The sequence below is a fragment of the Hippopotamus amphibius genome, chromosome X, assembly GCF_030028045.1.
Source record: "Hippopotamus amphibius kiboko isolate mHipAmp2 chromosome X, mHipAmp2.hap2, whole genome shotgun sequence".
In the NCBI taxonomy this organism is placed as follows: Eukaryota; Metazoa; Chordata; class Mammalia; order Artiodactyla; family Hippopotamidae; genus Hippopotamus; species Hippopotamus amphibius.
The window spans coordinates 33127977-33141656 of record NC_080203.1 but is presented as its reverse complement, the minus strand read 5'-3'; the positions used below and the strand labels follow the sequence as shown (position 1 = coordinate 33141656).

The 13680-nt window shown below is 43.5% G+C and overlaps 1 protein-coding gene across 5 annotated transcripts in view; it reads right to left on the bottom strand.

Moving 5' to 3' along the window:
• The window catches only part of KLHL13 (kelch like family member 13), a 300973-nt gene that overhangs the window by 167073 nt on the left and 120220 nt on the right, over positions 1 to 13680 (bottom strand). For 2 of the 5 annotated variants that reach the window (XM_057718340.1, XM_057718338.1), the window contains exon 1: positions 9364 to 9635. The exons of 2 other annotated variants lie outside the window; for them this stretch is intronic. The gene's annotated coding sequence lies outside the window, so the exon portion shown is untranslated. Of the gene's footprint in view, positions 1 to 9363; positions 9636 to 13680 lie in introns of those variants that run through there. One more of the 5 variants, XM_057718342.1, reaches the window with a different exon arrangement.

The window sequence follows — 13680 nt, the reverse complement described above, 5'->3', positions numbered from 1 at the left end:
CTGCCAATGCAGAGGACACGGGTTCGAGCCCTGCCCCAGAAAGATACCACATGCCGTGGAGCAACTAAGCCGGTGCACCACAACTATTGAGCCTGCGCCCTAGAGCCTGTGAGCCACAACTATTGAGCCCATGTGCCCCAACTACTGAAGCCCACGTGCCTAGAGCTCGTGCTCCACAACAAGAGAAGCCACCACAGCCCATGCACCACAATGAAGAGTAGCCCTGACTTGCTGCAACTAGAGAAAGCCCATATGCAGCAACGAAGACCCAACACAGCCAATTAAAAAAAAAGAAAAAGAAAGACAACATTAGCAGGGCAGGAATAAAGACAGAGATGTAGAGAACAGACTTGAGGACACCGGTGGGGGGGGGGTGAGGAGGCTGGGACGTAGTGAGAGAGTAGTATTGACATATATACACTACCAAATGTAAAATAGCTAGCTAGCTCGGTGCTCTGTGAGGACCTAGAGGGTGGGAGGGAGGCTCAAGGGGGAAGAGATATCGGGATATATGTATACATATAGCTGATTCACTGTGTTGTACAGCAGAAACACAACATTATACAGCAGGTATACTCCAATAAAGATGCATAAGAAAATTTTAAAAATAAAAATAAAAAAACGAAAGACAACATTGTTTGCTGTGCACATTTTCCTACATCTCCCTTTGCTTTCAAAATGGAGATTAAATTCTAAATCCTATTAAGCTAAACAGTATAGTATTTAAGTACACACTGGGTCAATCACATTTAAAAATTGACATTTCCCTCACATCCAATGTGATGCCATCTTCGAATAAGTAATAAGCCAAGCATTTACCACAAACTTTCTTGTCTGCCAAAAAACTAGAGCTACTTCTAAATGGTCTACTCACCATTTAAAAGATACATGTTCAGAAAATAGCATCCCAGCTGGGACTAAGGCAGGATAAAGGAAAGATGCAATTTTCCCTCAGATTTGTGGCTCATATATCAATGGCAAAGCTCCAAAAGTTTTAACCAGTTAGGCCATAAATCTACTAAAAGAGTCAATAATAACTATATCTACTATGTGGCTGGAACTGTGCTTAGCACCTGATATGCATTATTTCCTTTAATCCTTCAAACCAACAGATGAGGTTGGTTACAGAGGAGGCAAACAAGGCTCAGAGAGGTGAAGGGAGTTGCCCAAAATTACACTGCCAACAAGCAGCAGAGTTGGCATTTGAAGCCAAGCCTGAGATTCCAGGGCCAAAGATCTTAGCCATTGAACTGTATACTGAGAAATATACAAGAGTGGAACAGAAAACTTAGTTGAAATGAAGCATTCTTTAGAAATAAGTGGGACCACGAAGCAAAACTCTACAACTCTCTTATCCCTTTTCACCAAATAAACTATAAAAGCACCTCACACACAGAATATAAAGACCATTCCTTAATCACCCCTCTATACCCATGTCCTCATGATCTTCAGGCAATAACACATTACAGTAAGGTCAGGCCCTGGGAACTGTGTCTGGAGTGGGACAGCAATAATAAAAACCAGTTGGAAGATTTAGTGTTTGACTTACTCCATTTACTTTCACCCCCTTTCTTCACCTGCCTTTCTCTTCATCTTTCTCATTTGGAGGAAAGCAAGTCACTGCTTTGTAACAGGCATACCTCTGGGGTGCTGCCTGCCCATTTCCAAAACCATCTCAAACCCCAGAAACCTTTTATCAACCTCAAAGCACGAGCCTTGATAACTTTCCTCTATTATTAAATATTTCAGAAGCCAGCAACTGACAAAGCAGTTTGTATAGTGAATGCATTATAAACAAAAGCAACTTCAAAGTTAGCAAAAGTTAACTTCAGTCAGTGACGCAAGCAAGTGTGCATAGGATGGGGGCAAAGCTTTGAGCCCATCCACTGTGCTGCTTTAAGTTCACGGTCTTTATGTTCTGGCAACCTCTCTTCTGAAGACAGCAGTCCCTTGGCAAGCCCTTCCCTATCAATCTTAGCTACCACTCCCCAACATTAGGAGCTCGGCAAGCACTCAGCACATTTTAACATTCATATCATCATCAAACAACCAGAGTGTTCCCTTGAACTAAAAGAAATTATGCAACAGAGGGGGGAGAGATGGACGTCTATTGCCTTTTCTGTAGGTCATTATGGGATTTTAAGGCTATGAAAATGTATGGGCATTTGACGAAAGGAACAGACTCAAACAGCAGTGTGGCCTCAGTGTGTTTCAAAGGGTCACCCCAGGGTTACCATAGCTGCCCTTGCAGGCAGACTTTCTCTGGAGTCCTGCGTTCTACCTCAAATTTTCATTATGAATACTGCGTTCTAAAGCACAATGTATTTGAATTTCAATATTGGTAATTATTTAAAATTAGCTACCAGTGAATGTTCCTCTAAATCTTTGTGTAAAATAAAGCCTTCAAGAAAACACAGGCTGCTTTATTTGGTAGCTCCTGGTACACATAATTGTGTTGCCACCCTGCTCATCCAGTATACCCAGTGTGCTCCAGTTTGAGGCAAAGAGCACTGGACAGAGATTCTATTTGTTTGAACTAGTACAATGTCAGGAATATAATAGGTACTTCATAAGTATTCGTTGAATGAATTAGCAGAATGGCTTCAAGGACTAGTTTTCAACTCCAAGAACATTCCAGAAAAACCTTCTGAGACACACAGTTACTCTAAAACCCACAAAAGAAAAAGGACAAAGAAAATATACCAATTATGAAATCTACCGATTATGATTTATAAATATTGATAAGGGAGAACAATAAAAACCATATTTTGCTTAGTTTAGTTGGAAGGAAAAGGCTGCCAGGGGACTTCCCTGGTGGCACAGTGGTTGAGAATCCTCCTGCCAATGCAGGGGACATGGGTTTGATCCCTGGTCCAGGAAGATCCCATGTGCCGCAGAGCAACTAAGCCTGTGCGCCACAACTACTAAGCCTGTGCTCTACAGCCCGCGAGCTACAACTACTGAGCCCCCACAGCACAACTACTGAAGCCCGCACTCCAAGAGCCCACTCCACAATGAGAAGCCACTGCAACAAGAGAAGCCACCGCAACAAAGAGTAGCCCCCACTCACCACATCTAGAGAAAGCCCACGTGCAGCAATGAAGACCCAACGCAGGGCGTCCTTGGTGGCACAGTGGTTAAGAATCCACCTGCCAATGCAGGGGACATGGGTTCAATCCCTGGTCCAGGAAGGTCCCACATGCCGCAGAGCAAATAAGCCCGTGTGCCACAACCACTGAGCCTGTGCTCTAGAGCCCATCAGCCACAACTACTGAGCCCTCATGCCACAACTACTGAAACCCACACGCCTAGAGCCTGTGCTCTGCAACAAGAAAAGCCACCACACTGAGAAGCCCGCGCACCACAACGAAGGGTAGCCCCTGCTCTCTGCAACTAGAGTCAGCCTGTGCAGCAACAAAGACCCAATGCAGCCAATAATAATAGTAAATAAAATATTTTTTAAAAAAGAAATTAAAAAAAAAAAGACCCAACGAAGCCAAAAAAAAAAAAAAGTGCAGCTACCATTTAAAAAAAAAAAAAAGAAAGAAAGAAAAGGCTGCCAGGATGTCATACAGAGATAATATTGCAGGGGGTAGGAGGTGGTTAATGTGACTAAAAACCACTTCCATTTAGGGAACGCTAAGTCAAGTTTTCAATTGACTCTTGTGTTTTCCTTGACACATTTTTAATATTAACGATTTCAAACTTACAGAGGAAAATAAGCAATTGTAATGGACACCCATGTTCCTGTGTACCCACGCATGATGCTGAAACTACTGAAGTCCAGGAACCACGCCTCATTTGTTTTATACCTTTCTCTTGCTTCTAGTACAGATTTCTATATACACGAGGAGTTCAAGAAATGTTTAACAACTGCCAAGAATGTGTCTAATCATATTAAATTCTTAACTGCATCCTCTCTACTACCCCCTCCCAAAAGACTCGCCCTAAAAAAAAGCATGCTTTGTTTTAAATAACAAAAGAAAAACAAAAAACAAATACTTTTACTGGTACCAGATGAAAGAGTATTGAAAGACTGGGGTCTCAGCTCATTTCAACCACACGACCCAGCCATAGCTGCTTTCCTGAGATAAAGTGAGGCTCATACAGCCGGCCCTCTATCCAGAGCTGTTGTATGAATAAATCAGCATGTATTTACATGGTAACCATTATGAGCGAGGTATTGGGAAGGATAAAATAGTTTATTTCCCTCCCTAATCACAACCAACAGCAACGACTTACTAAGTGCAAGGCCCTGATTTAAGCACTTTTATGTAAGGTATACAATCCCTTATCTGAAAACCTTGGTGCCAGATGTGTTTCCAAATTCAAAAACATCCAGACTTTTAGATAGGCAGTAACCTGCATGTACCATATATTACGTAATAACCCAGCATGGTGTGAGGCACTGGCACGTAAACACATTACTAGTTCTACAACAAAACCAAATAAATATTAACATTAAGTAGAATAAAGGCTACAAAATACCCTCGCATGAGTCCAAGTCAAATTTTGTCACCACCTGAGTTTTGGCACCTAGCTTACCAAATAAAATTTTCATCACACCTTTTTAAATTAAAAATTGCAAACAACAAATTTTAGATGTAACTAACTCATTTAATCCTTCTAAGTACTCTAAGACGAAAGTTCTCTTATCCCTATTTTACAGATGAAAACTGTGAGGTACAGAGAGGTGAACTAACTCACCCAGTATCCCCCAGCTAATAAGTCTCCTAGCCTGAACTGGAACCCAGGCAGCCTAGCACCACAATTGTGCTCTTAACAACGATGCTCTGTGACCTCTCTCAGAAACCGCTTGATGACACTAGACAAACATGTAAAGAGTAAAACAGTACTAAACAATTTAAGGATCCAAAGCAATAATAGGAGAAACAGCACAAGGCAGCATTTATTGGTTATTTAACAACTATTTATGGAAGATATACCATGTGCCAGGTGCTTGAAAGACAACAAGGAGCGAAACAGACAGGGCCCAGGTTGCCTTCATGCAGCCAGAGACCAGTGGGAAAACGGCCTGGCATCAAAGGAACATAATGATGACATGCATGGCAAGTCTGTGTGACTGCTGTTCACATTCAGAGGACGGACGAGATCAGGTCAGTGGGGGATGGTGTAATAGGATATCCGATTCCACCTCTTCCTTGACTAGTATTGGGATTTGCAAGGACAGAAAGGAAAAGGGAGGGCTTTCGAAAAGGATGATGGCATGGCATCTGTTCAAAAAGCCGTTACTGTGCACCTACTCTATGCCAAGAATAATGTTAAGTACAAACGTTCCAAGCTAGGTAAAAGTCCGTTTGAAGCAACAGAGGATTTGTGTAAGAGAATAATAAGGGCAAGGGGGATAGTAGGCCTGGGTCACATCATGGAGAATCCTTGCGTGTTAAGTTGAGGAGCTGGAATTGGACCCTGCAGGAGTCCCTGAAGGTTATTTTGCAGGTTTCTGCCTCACAATATTAGGATTTATCCCTATGGAATGTCAACGACGATCTGCATTCCTATGTGGGGCCAATTAGACCTCAGAGCTGGACGGCTTTCAAGCAAGGGCTCAGGGCAACAAAATAAATGCCAAGTCTAAATTCATTTAATCCTCAAGGAATAGAGAAAACTCTAATCTCTCAAACAATAAAGGTATGGCCATTTGAAAATGTTGGAGAAGGCAACAGCTAAAGGGACATGGCAAACTCCTCTTAAAATCCCAAAGCCCATTTCTAAAGCCTAAGTTATTCCTTCATATGCAAATGAAATTTCCAATCTTCCAAAGTATATTTCTATGAGCAAATAAAACATCATCCTTTGAAAAACAAATTCTTAAGTTGAACGATGATCTGATCTTTAATGAGGCTGGTGACAACTTACCTCAGGGCACAGGAGACAATGTGACAGTGGAAACAACTGCTCTGTAACATCCTCACCTCAGAGTTCCCATTCCCCTATCTCCTTATCTAAGCAGAGTGGAAGAAGTGAATTACACATTTATTCAGCATACATATCAAAGGTCTTAATGTAAACAACTGAGTAGCTAAATATTCTATTTGTCCTCTGCAAAACAAATGTTATTGACATCCACTCATTTTTTTTAGTCACTGATCTTCCACAGAAAAGTAACAAAGACTCTTCAGTGGCTTCCCACTGTTCAGAGAACCAAACTCAAATCATTTCTCAGAATCTCCAGGCCCTGCATTACCTATCATCTGACTCCTTCCAGGCTCCCTAACACCTTTAACCACTCCTCACACACTGCTGACTAGGCTCCATCCATCCTGGCTTGTTTTCTGTTCCTCAAACATCTCAAGTTTGTTTTTCTGCCTCCAGGCCTTGACTCTTACTCTTCTCTCTGCTCTTGACAAGGTAAGCTGACAAGGTAAGCTCAATCTCTCTTCTTTCATGTCTCTGTTCAAAGGTCACCTTCGCTGAGAGACCCTTCCAGACCACCCTTGCTGAGAGACCTTTCCAGACCACCCTTGCTAAACAGGCCCGTCCCAGTTCTCCATCTTACAGTGTTCCCATCATTGTTGTCCTGCCATCTAGAAGGATCTTCTTCAGTTGTTTCCTTGTTTATTGTCTATATCCTTTGGTGGAATATAACTTCTGTGAGGCTCTAGAAGAGCGAGGATCATGCCTCTTAAGGTTTATCATTGTGCGTAGGGCCTGGCAAAGAGAAGATGCTCACCAGATTTTGTAAAATAAATTACTAAATGAATGAAGAATATATTTAAAGGCTGATTGCTATGAATGTCAGTAACTTCAGAAAGCCTTTTGTTTTTCCTAATTTTGAGATGTTTTCTCTAGAGCTGTTCTTTTTTCAAAATTCTTTCTACATTTTCTGAAATCTGATGATACCTGACAAATTGTTGTGCTAGTTCACGGCAGTGAAAGTATACCAGTTTCAACCAATGGATTTAAGAAAAAATATTTTGAGGAGGTTGTAACAGTTTATTAAACATCAATAAAATGAAACAATTTGAAAATTGGTTAGTTTCATTCCGCTAACGTAAGTCACATTACAAGAAGAAGAGTAATTTAAAATGTAAAGAAATGAACAAGAAGAGAATTCAACAACAAACTGCAATTATGTTTATTAACAACACAAACAGCCAGTTTGATAACTTCTAGGTGTACCAGGTGGATTATCAAGTCCATTTTGAGTAACATTCTAAAGATTCAGAGCAAAATGCTTAAGACAAACTCATATCCACCTTTATTTTTTTTCCTGGCAAACATAAATAGTTCATATTAGGGCAATGTTAGCTTAGACTTGGTATCAGTAATAACTACAAAAGGAAAAAATGGCATAATAACATAAACTCTTTTCTTTGAAACAGCTGGCAAGTTTGTATATCTTTCCAGAAAGGGTTGTCAAGAAAATTACAGATTTAGAAGGGTGGGCCTATTGGTATAAATCCCCTTTCCCTCCTATATCCCATTTATAAAAGAACTAAAGTGAAGTCAGAAATTTACCACATGAATGAAGGAAATTACAAATCATTTGTAAGCCATATAACTAAACTGATGTTCAACAGACTTTAATATTCTTGTGAAAACCACTGTCCTCAGAACATCACCTTAAACTCGATACTGTCATACCACCTTTTTTTTTTAAAGAGTGCTTAAAAAAAATGGCAGATTAAAAGCCTTGGGAATTTGAGGCTCTTATTTATCTATTTTAAAAATACATCATTCGATGTCGCAGCAGAAACTACGTGCATTGTCTCACTGCCAAAAACGTGATCCCAGGAGAGTGAAATTTAGCCACCACCTTCATTCACAACTCGGTTTCTTCTGAGATGATTGCCAATTAGTGCACACTATGTCAATGGCAACACCTGGTCACACACCAAGCAAACAATTCTATCACTGTTAAGTATAAGGATATTAATAAAAAAAACGTGTAGATAAGGCAGCTAATATTTTTTAAATGTAAAATGATGTCATAACTGCTTAATGGATTATTTCATTTTTCTCAGTTTTCAGACTTGAACACTGGATATAGCCCATTTCGAAGAACACAGCCACCAAGGTCAGCATGTGCTAGTTCACTGTATTTGCCTCCACTTTCAGCTTCTTCATTCAATTTTCTTCACGCACTAATTAGAGCATGAAAGTGAGTAAACGAACCTTAGTATCAGAGCTAACAGGGCAAACTGCATGGGAAGAAGGCGATATCGCTGGTACTGTGTGAAATCCACTGCAGCAAACTAATCCCCAATCCACAGAAAAGTCATCTCTTTGGCATGGTTTTTAAATTCTGCTTCTTAAGGGTGTATACAAATATGAGATCTGCAGTAAGAAATTGTGGCTTCTTTAAAAAAAAAAAAAAAGCAGGGGCCTTCCCAACAGAGACAGTTGTAAACTGCAGAGTCTGTCAGTTCCCATTCAGTGTGCTTAGTAACCAGCCTATGCTAACTTGAGTGACTTTATCCCAAACCACTAGTCCTCTGACTGCATTAAAACGATGAACACCCCAGTTTTCAGGAGAAATGGAGCCAGGCATCAAAGTCCCTCCCACACACTCTGTCTCTCTCTCTCTGTCTCTCTCTCTCTCTCTCTTTCTCTGCCCTGCTTGGCAGCGTGGGAAGAATCAGATTCAGGACCATGTGCTAGGATTAAATACAAACATACATACATACATTCTAAGTGGCTGCGGTTCTTGGACTAAGTTACTGAAAACTAGAAAGAAACTTTCAAGTTCCTTAGCCTGATATTTACTAGAAAATCATTGCCATCACTTTCAGCACACCGTAGTGGACTAGACTGTAAGCTTCCAACAAAATCATTAGACAACTGTGATCAATCCAAAGCAGCCAAGACTTTTAGAGATGAAGACGTTCAAAGCAGAGTTAAAAGCTTCGAGGAAGAGAGGAGTGTGCTCCTGACTCGGCAGCCAGCAGCGAGCCTCCCAAGTTAGAAGATTCTGGGGGAGGGATGGGTTGGGAGGCACAAAGCAGAAACTGTTAGGAGGCAAGAGACAGTGGGGGCCGAGGTGGGCAGAGGGACCCCAGACCGTCAAGGGCAGCGACAGCCCGGAGCAGAAGATCTTAGAGGGATAACAAAGAAGCAAAGGAAAACTAGGTACAGTGGTCCTCAAAGAGCCCAGGCGACTGGCGGAGCCGGCGAGTCCGGGAGGTAGGGAAGAGAAGGTGCAGGGATGAGGGCGCACACCCGCAAGCGAAAGAAAATGGGTTGGGGGGTGAGGGGGCGTGCAAAGAGCGAAGGTAGTCCCCTGTCCCTCTGCCCCTGGTGCCGATCGCAACTCCTTACCGCGCACCGCCTGGCCTCGCCGGGTCCCAGGGGCGCGGAGGCGGCTGATGGAGCCGCAGCCACTTCAGGACCCTGCCTCACCTTGTTTGCCGCGTCCAGGCGTCCCGCCGCCCGTCCGCCGGCTGCTGCGCTCCGAGGGCCGAAGAGCGAGTCGCGCGGCGCAGCCGGGGCTCCGTCCTGCTGCAAGCCACCGGCCCCCAATCCTCCGCACCCCTCGCTCGCCGCGGTCACTTCGCCTCGCTCTCCCGCAGGCGGAGAGCACGGACCCTAACCCGAACGCCGCTCCACTTATTTCAAAAGCCCCGTCCCACGCTTCCCCGGAACAGGAGCCGAGCTGCTGCGGCCGCAGCGGCGGAGCCTCCGCCTGACCTCACCGGGGGGTGGGGGGGCGGGGGAGGGGGCGGGAGCCCGGTTGAGGAGGGGAGGGGGAGGGGGAGGGGGAGGGAGTGCGCGGGCGGGGGAAACATGGCGGCGGGGGTGGCCCCGGCGGCGCCTGCGCGGGAGGCGGGGGAGCTGGGGCTAGGACCGTGTGTAGGGTCCGAGCACAACTCCGCGGCCGGCGGTGCGTGGCGAGGAGGGGCCCCGAGGCGGAGTGACCTCCCGGTGGCCCTCATGCCTCCGAAACCGGGACGCTCAACTTGGAGCACACATGGCCTCTAGTGCCCAGGAGGCAGAAGAGGTGAAAACCATCAAGTATCCAGGGACACAGCGCGCCCGCCAAGGGGAGGGCCCCCGGTGCGCCCTGCCTGCCGTGGTCGCGGCCCCTCATAGTCACAGAGGGCCCGGGCACAAGGTGTGCCCTCAAGCCGCTTCACCTCGGTGGGGCGCGCATCTCAAAATCAGCCCGACCCAGGCTGTCACACAACTGTTCATCACTCTTCGGATGCGACGGGCGCTTCATCTCTTCCCCCCATCTACGGGAGGTACAGACCATTAAGAAAGAGGAAGAAAAACAAACACGGCACTTCAGCGTTTCACCGAGCGTCTTGCTTAGAACCCACCGCTGAATTATTAACTCACTGAACTGTCACAGCTACTCCACAAGGTTCACGGTGGTATTATCTCCATTTCACAAGTGACAAAACTGAGGCGTAAAGGTCAAACTAGTTGCCCAAGGTGATACAATCCGTAAGGGGTAGAGCAGCACCCAGGATCCCATGCAGTGTGATTCCAGCGCACAAGCTCTTAGCCGCTGTGCAGCACTCCTTCCAAACTGGTGGAACTGCTATTCTTCTCTCCTGTTCCGTCAGCCAAGCCCCCAACAAAAACCCCAGTCAAGCCTGTTTTTCCCCCTTGCAGGTCTTCTATTCATTCTTTGCCTTCTTGACGGTTACAGCCTGGGGCCACCTTCTTACACCTCTTCTTTTGCCTTTTCTGCTTATAATTCCACGCTTCTCCTAGGAAAAATAATGGGAACGGTGCTCTTAGCAACCATTTTACTCACTGGTTTTTGTTTTGTTTGGTTAAGGAAATGATGGGGTGAGTGTGGGCACTGTAATTCTTTATGTTTCCTAATATTTCTCCCTTTGCCTACCAGTAAACCCATCAGGCATCTGAGAGCTCAGCACTGCTGACTTGATATTTAAAATTCCATACACTGAAATTCTAGTAGTGCGTTTCATGTAACTTTGAAATTAATCAGTCAAACTTGCAAGAACTGAAGCTATCGCCACATTGTTAGGCTTTATCAAAATGGTAAAGAGGTAAGGAAGAACTCCGAATGCATGTGGAATTTTCCATATTATCTTTTGCCTGTCAGTGGATTCAACACAGTTCACCTTTGTTAACAGGCATGCGTTCATTGGCTTCTCCAGCATGCTTATTCAATAATCATCTCCGTATACCTGTGCTATTAACACAAAATGCCTCTTAGGTGGAAAGCACCTGTTACAGGAGGTTACCGTCTCATTGAGGAGTTGTGTTTAAAGCAATTGATTTCAGCGTGTATGAAAAATCTGGCACATTAAGTTAAAAATAAATAAGTAAATACAACTGAGTGGATATAGGCCCAAGTCATTGCTTCATCCCTGCCATAAAAAGGTTCAAGTGGGATAGTTTTACAATAAGTTCTCAAACAGAAATAACAAGAAAATGGGATAATCAGGTGTGGCCCTAGAGGCCCCAATTCACGCTATGAGAAAACCCTTCAGATACAGAGCAAGAATGGGGGCGATTATAGAATCTGCATTTGAACAATGGGATAGGAATAAGGTATGTTACAAAGAGACTTATTCAGTAGGAATTCATTGCTGTTTGAGTTAGAATGCTTTGAATAGTTAATCTAGTGGACGGAGCACTCTGACTTGGAGTCAGAAGACACTTATGAGCTATGTGACATTAAGTTAACCCCATCACCTCTCTTGAGTGTGTCTTCCTGAATTTACAGTGGGGTAATAATGATATTGGCCTGATCTGCCTCACAACATTGTTCTAGGTTTCAAAAAAAAATGTCATGTGAAAGTACCTTGTAAACTTGTAAAAAATATGTATAAATGTAATGCAATGTTTTCATTACTGTCAGAATGACTGGCCACTGGAAGCTAGGGATGTAATTATAAGGAATGTTACAAGTTAACCTGTAGCCCAAAATGTGAAGAATTAGAAAAAGTATTTGGAATACAATAGTACAGTAAAAGTCTAAAGAATGGAGAGATGTAACAGAAGTTCAAGGAATAAGAAAACAAGTCAAAACAAAATATTAGTAGTGAAAAGAATACAGAAAATGATGATGGCTATTATGGGCTGAATCTTACCCCCCCCTTCAAAATTCATATGTTGAAATCTTAACCCCTAGTATCTCAGAATGTAATGTTATTTGGAGATACATTATTTAAACAACTAATTAAAATGAGGTCTTTAGAGTGGGCCCTAATCACATATGACTGTTGTCCTCTTAAGTAGAAGAGATTCAGACACACACAGGCATACACGCTGACCATATAAGGACATAGGGGAAAGGCGGTCACCTGCAAGCCAAGCAAAGAGGCCTCAGAGGAAACCAAACCTGTTGACACCTTGATCTCGGACACACAGCCTCTGTGATAACTATGAGAAAATAAATTTCTGTTTACTGTTTATTGTTGTTTAAGCCATCCAGTCCATGGTAGTTTGTTGTGCCTGCTCTAGCAAACTAATATAACGGGAAAAATTTTAAATGCCAGCTGGATATCTTCTGTATTAGTTACTGTTAATTGCTGCATAACAAATTGCCACAAACCTGGTACTGGCCTAAAACTACACACGTGTATTATCTCAGCTTCTGGGGGTCAGGAGTGCAGGTGTAGCTGAGCTGGATGCAATGCTCAGGGTCTCATAAAGCTGCGATCAAGGTGTTGGCCAGGCTGCGTTCCCATGTGGAGCTCAGAGTCTTCTTTCAAGCTCATTCAGGTGGTTGTCTGGATTCAATTCCTCAGGGTTGTAGGACTGACACCCTGGGTATCTACAGGCTCTAGAGACTGCCCCATCCATACTCAGCTTACAACAGGGCTGTTTCATCATGGTCAGCAGGAGAACTTCTCTCTCCTCCAGAAGGGACTTTAATTACATCTTCAAAATCTCTTCACTGTTGTCACATAAAGTAACCTAATCATCAGAGTGGTCACCAAGCACATCCACAAGTCTCAACTATACTTAAAGGGGAAGGGAATATACTGGGTATGTACGTGGGAGGGCAAGAATCTTGGAGGTCATCTTAGAATTCTGTCTACCATGTCCCCCGACAGTTTGACAAGACCAATGTAATTATATATTTATAGAAACTCAACAAGACAGAGATCATGCAGGCAGATGTGGACATGCATGTACACACGCACATACACCAAAAAGCATCCAGCCACGGCTGGCTGAGGCCTAGTCCCTCAGGAAGCATTTGCCAGCCTGCTGTGTGCCTAATAGATGTGAAACCAAAAGGTTTCTATTGCATTAACTCTGATTAAAGAAGAAATTGAGAAGTATTAGGACACCTTTTTTGACCTCTCTGCTCAATTTGCATTTCTTTGAAACACTCATCTGGTCTGTTACTGAATGGAAGCAGTATTTATAGAGAGTCCACAGGGGGTCTGCTTAGCCCCTTACTCACTCCTGAGTGTGAAATAAGGAACAGACTAAGGAGAAAGGTTTCCATTCCCCTGTGGCTCACAAAATAGTCTAGACAAGTCACCAAAACATATATATATATATATATGGGTGGGGTGGGGTGTGTGTTTAAATACAGAAATAAACACACACTTGCTAAGCGAAGAGAAACCAACATGTTTCATCCCCTTAGTCAGATAAGTGAGCTCTTAGCTGGGCTTCAAGGAGAGGTCAAGATCAAGCTTGAAGCCAGAAAAGGATCTAAAGGATCTGTACAGATTTTCTAACATCAAGGATCACACTAGCCATAAACTACACTAACTC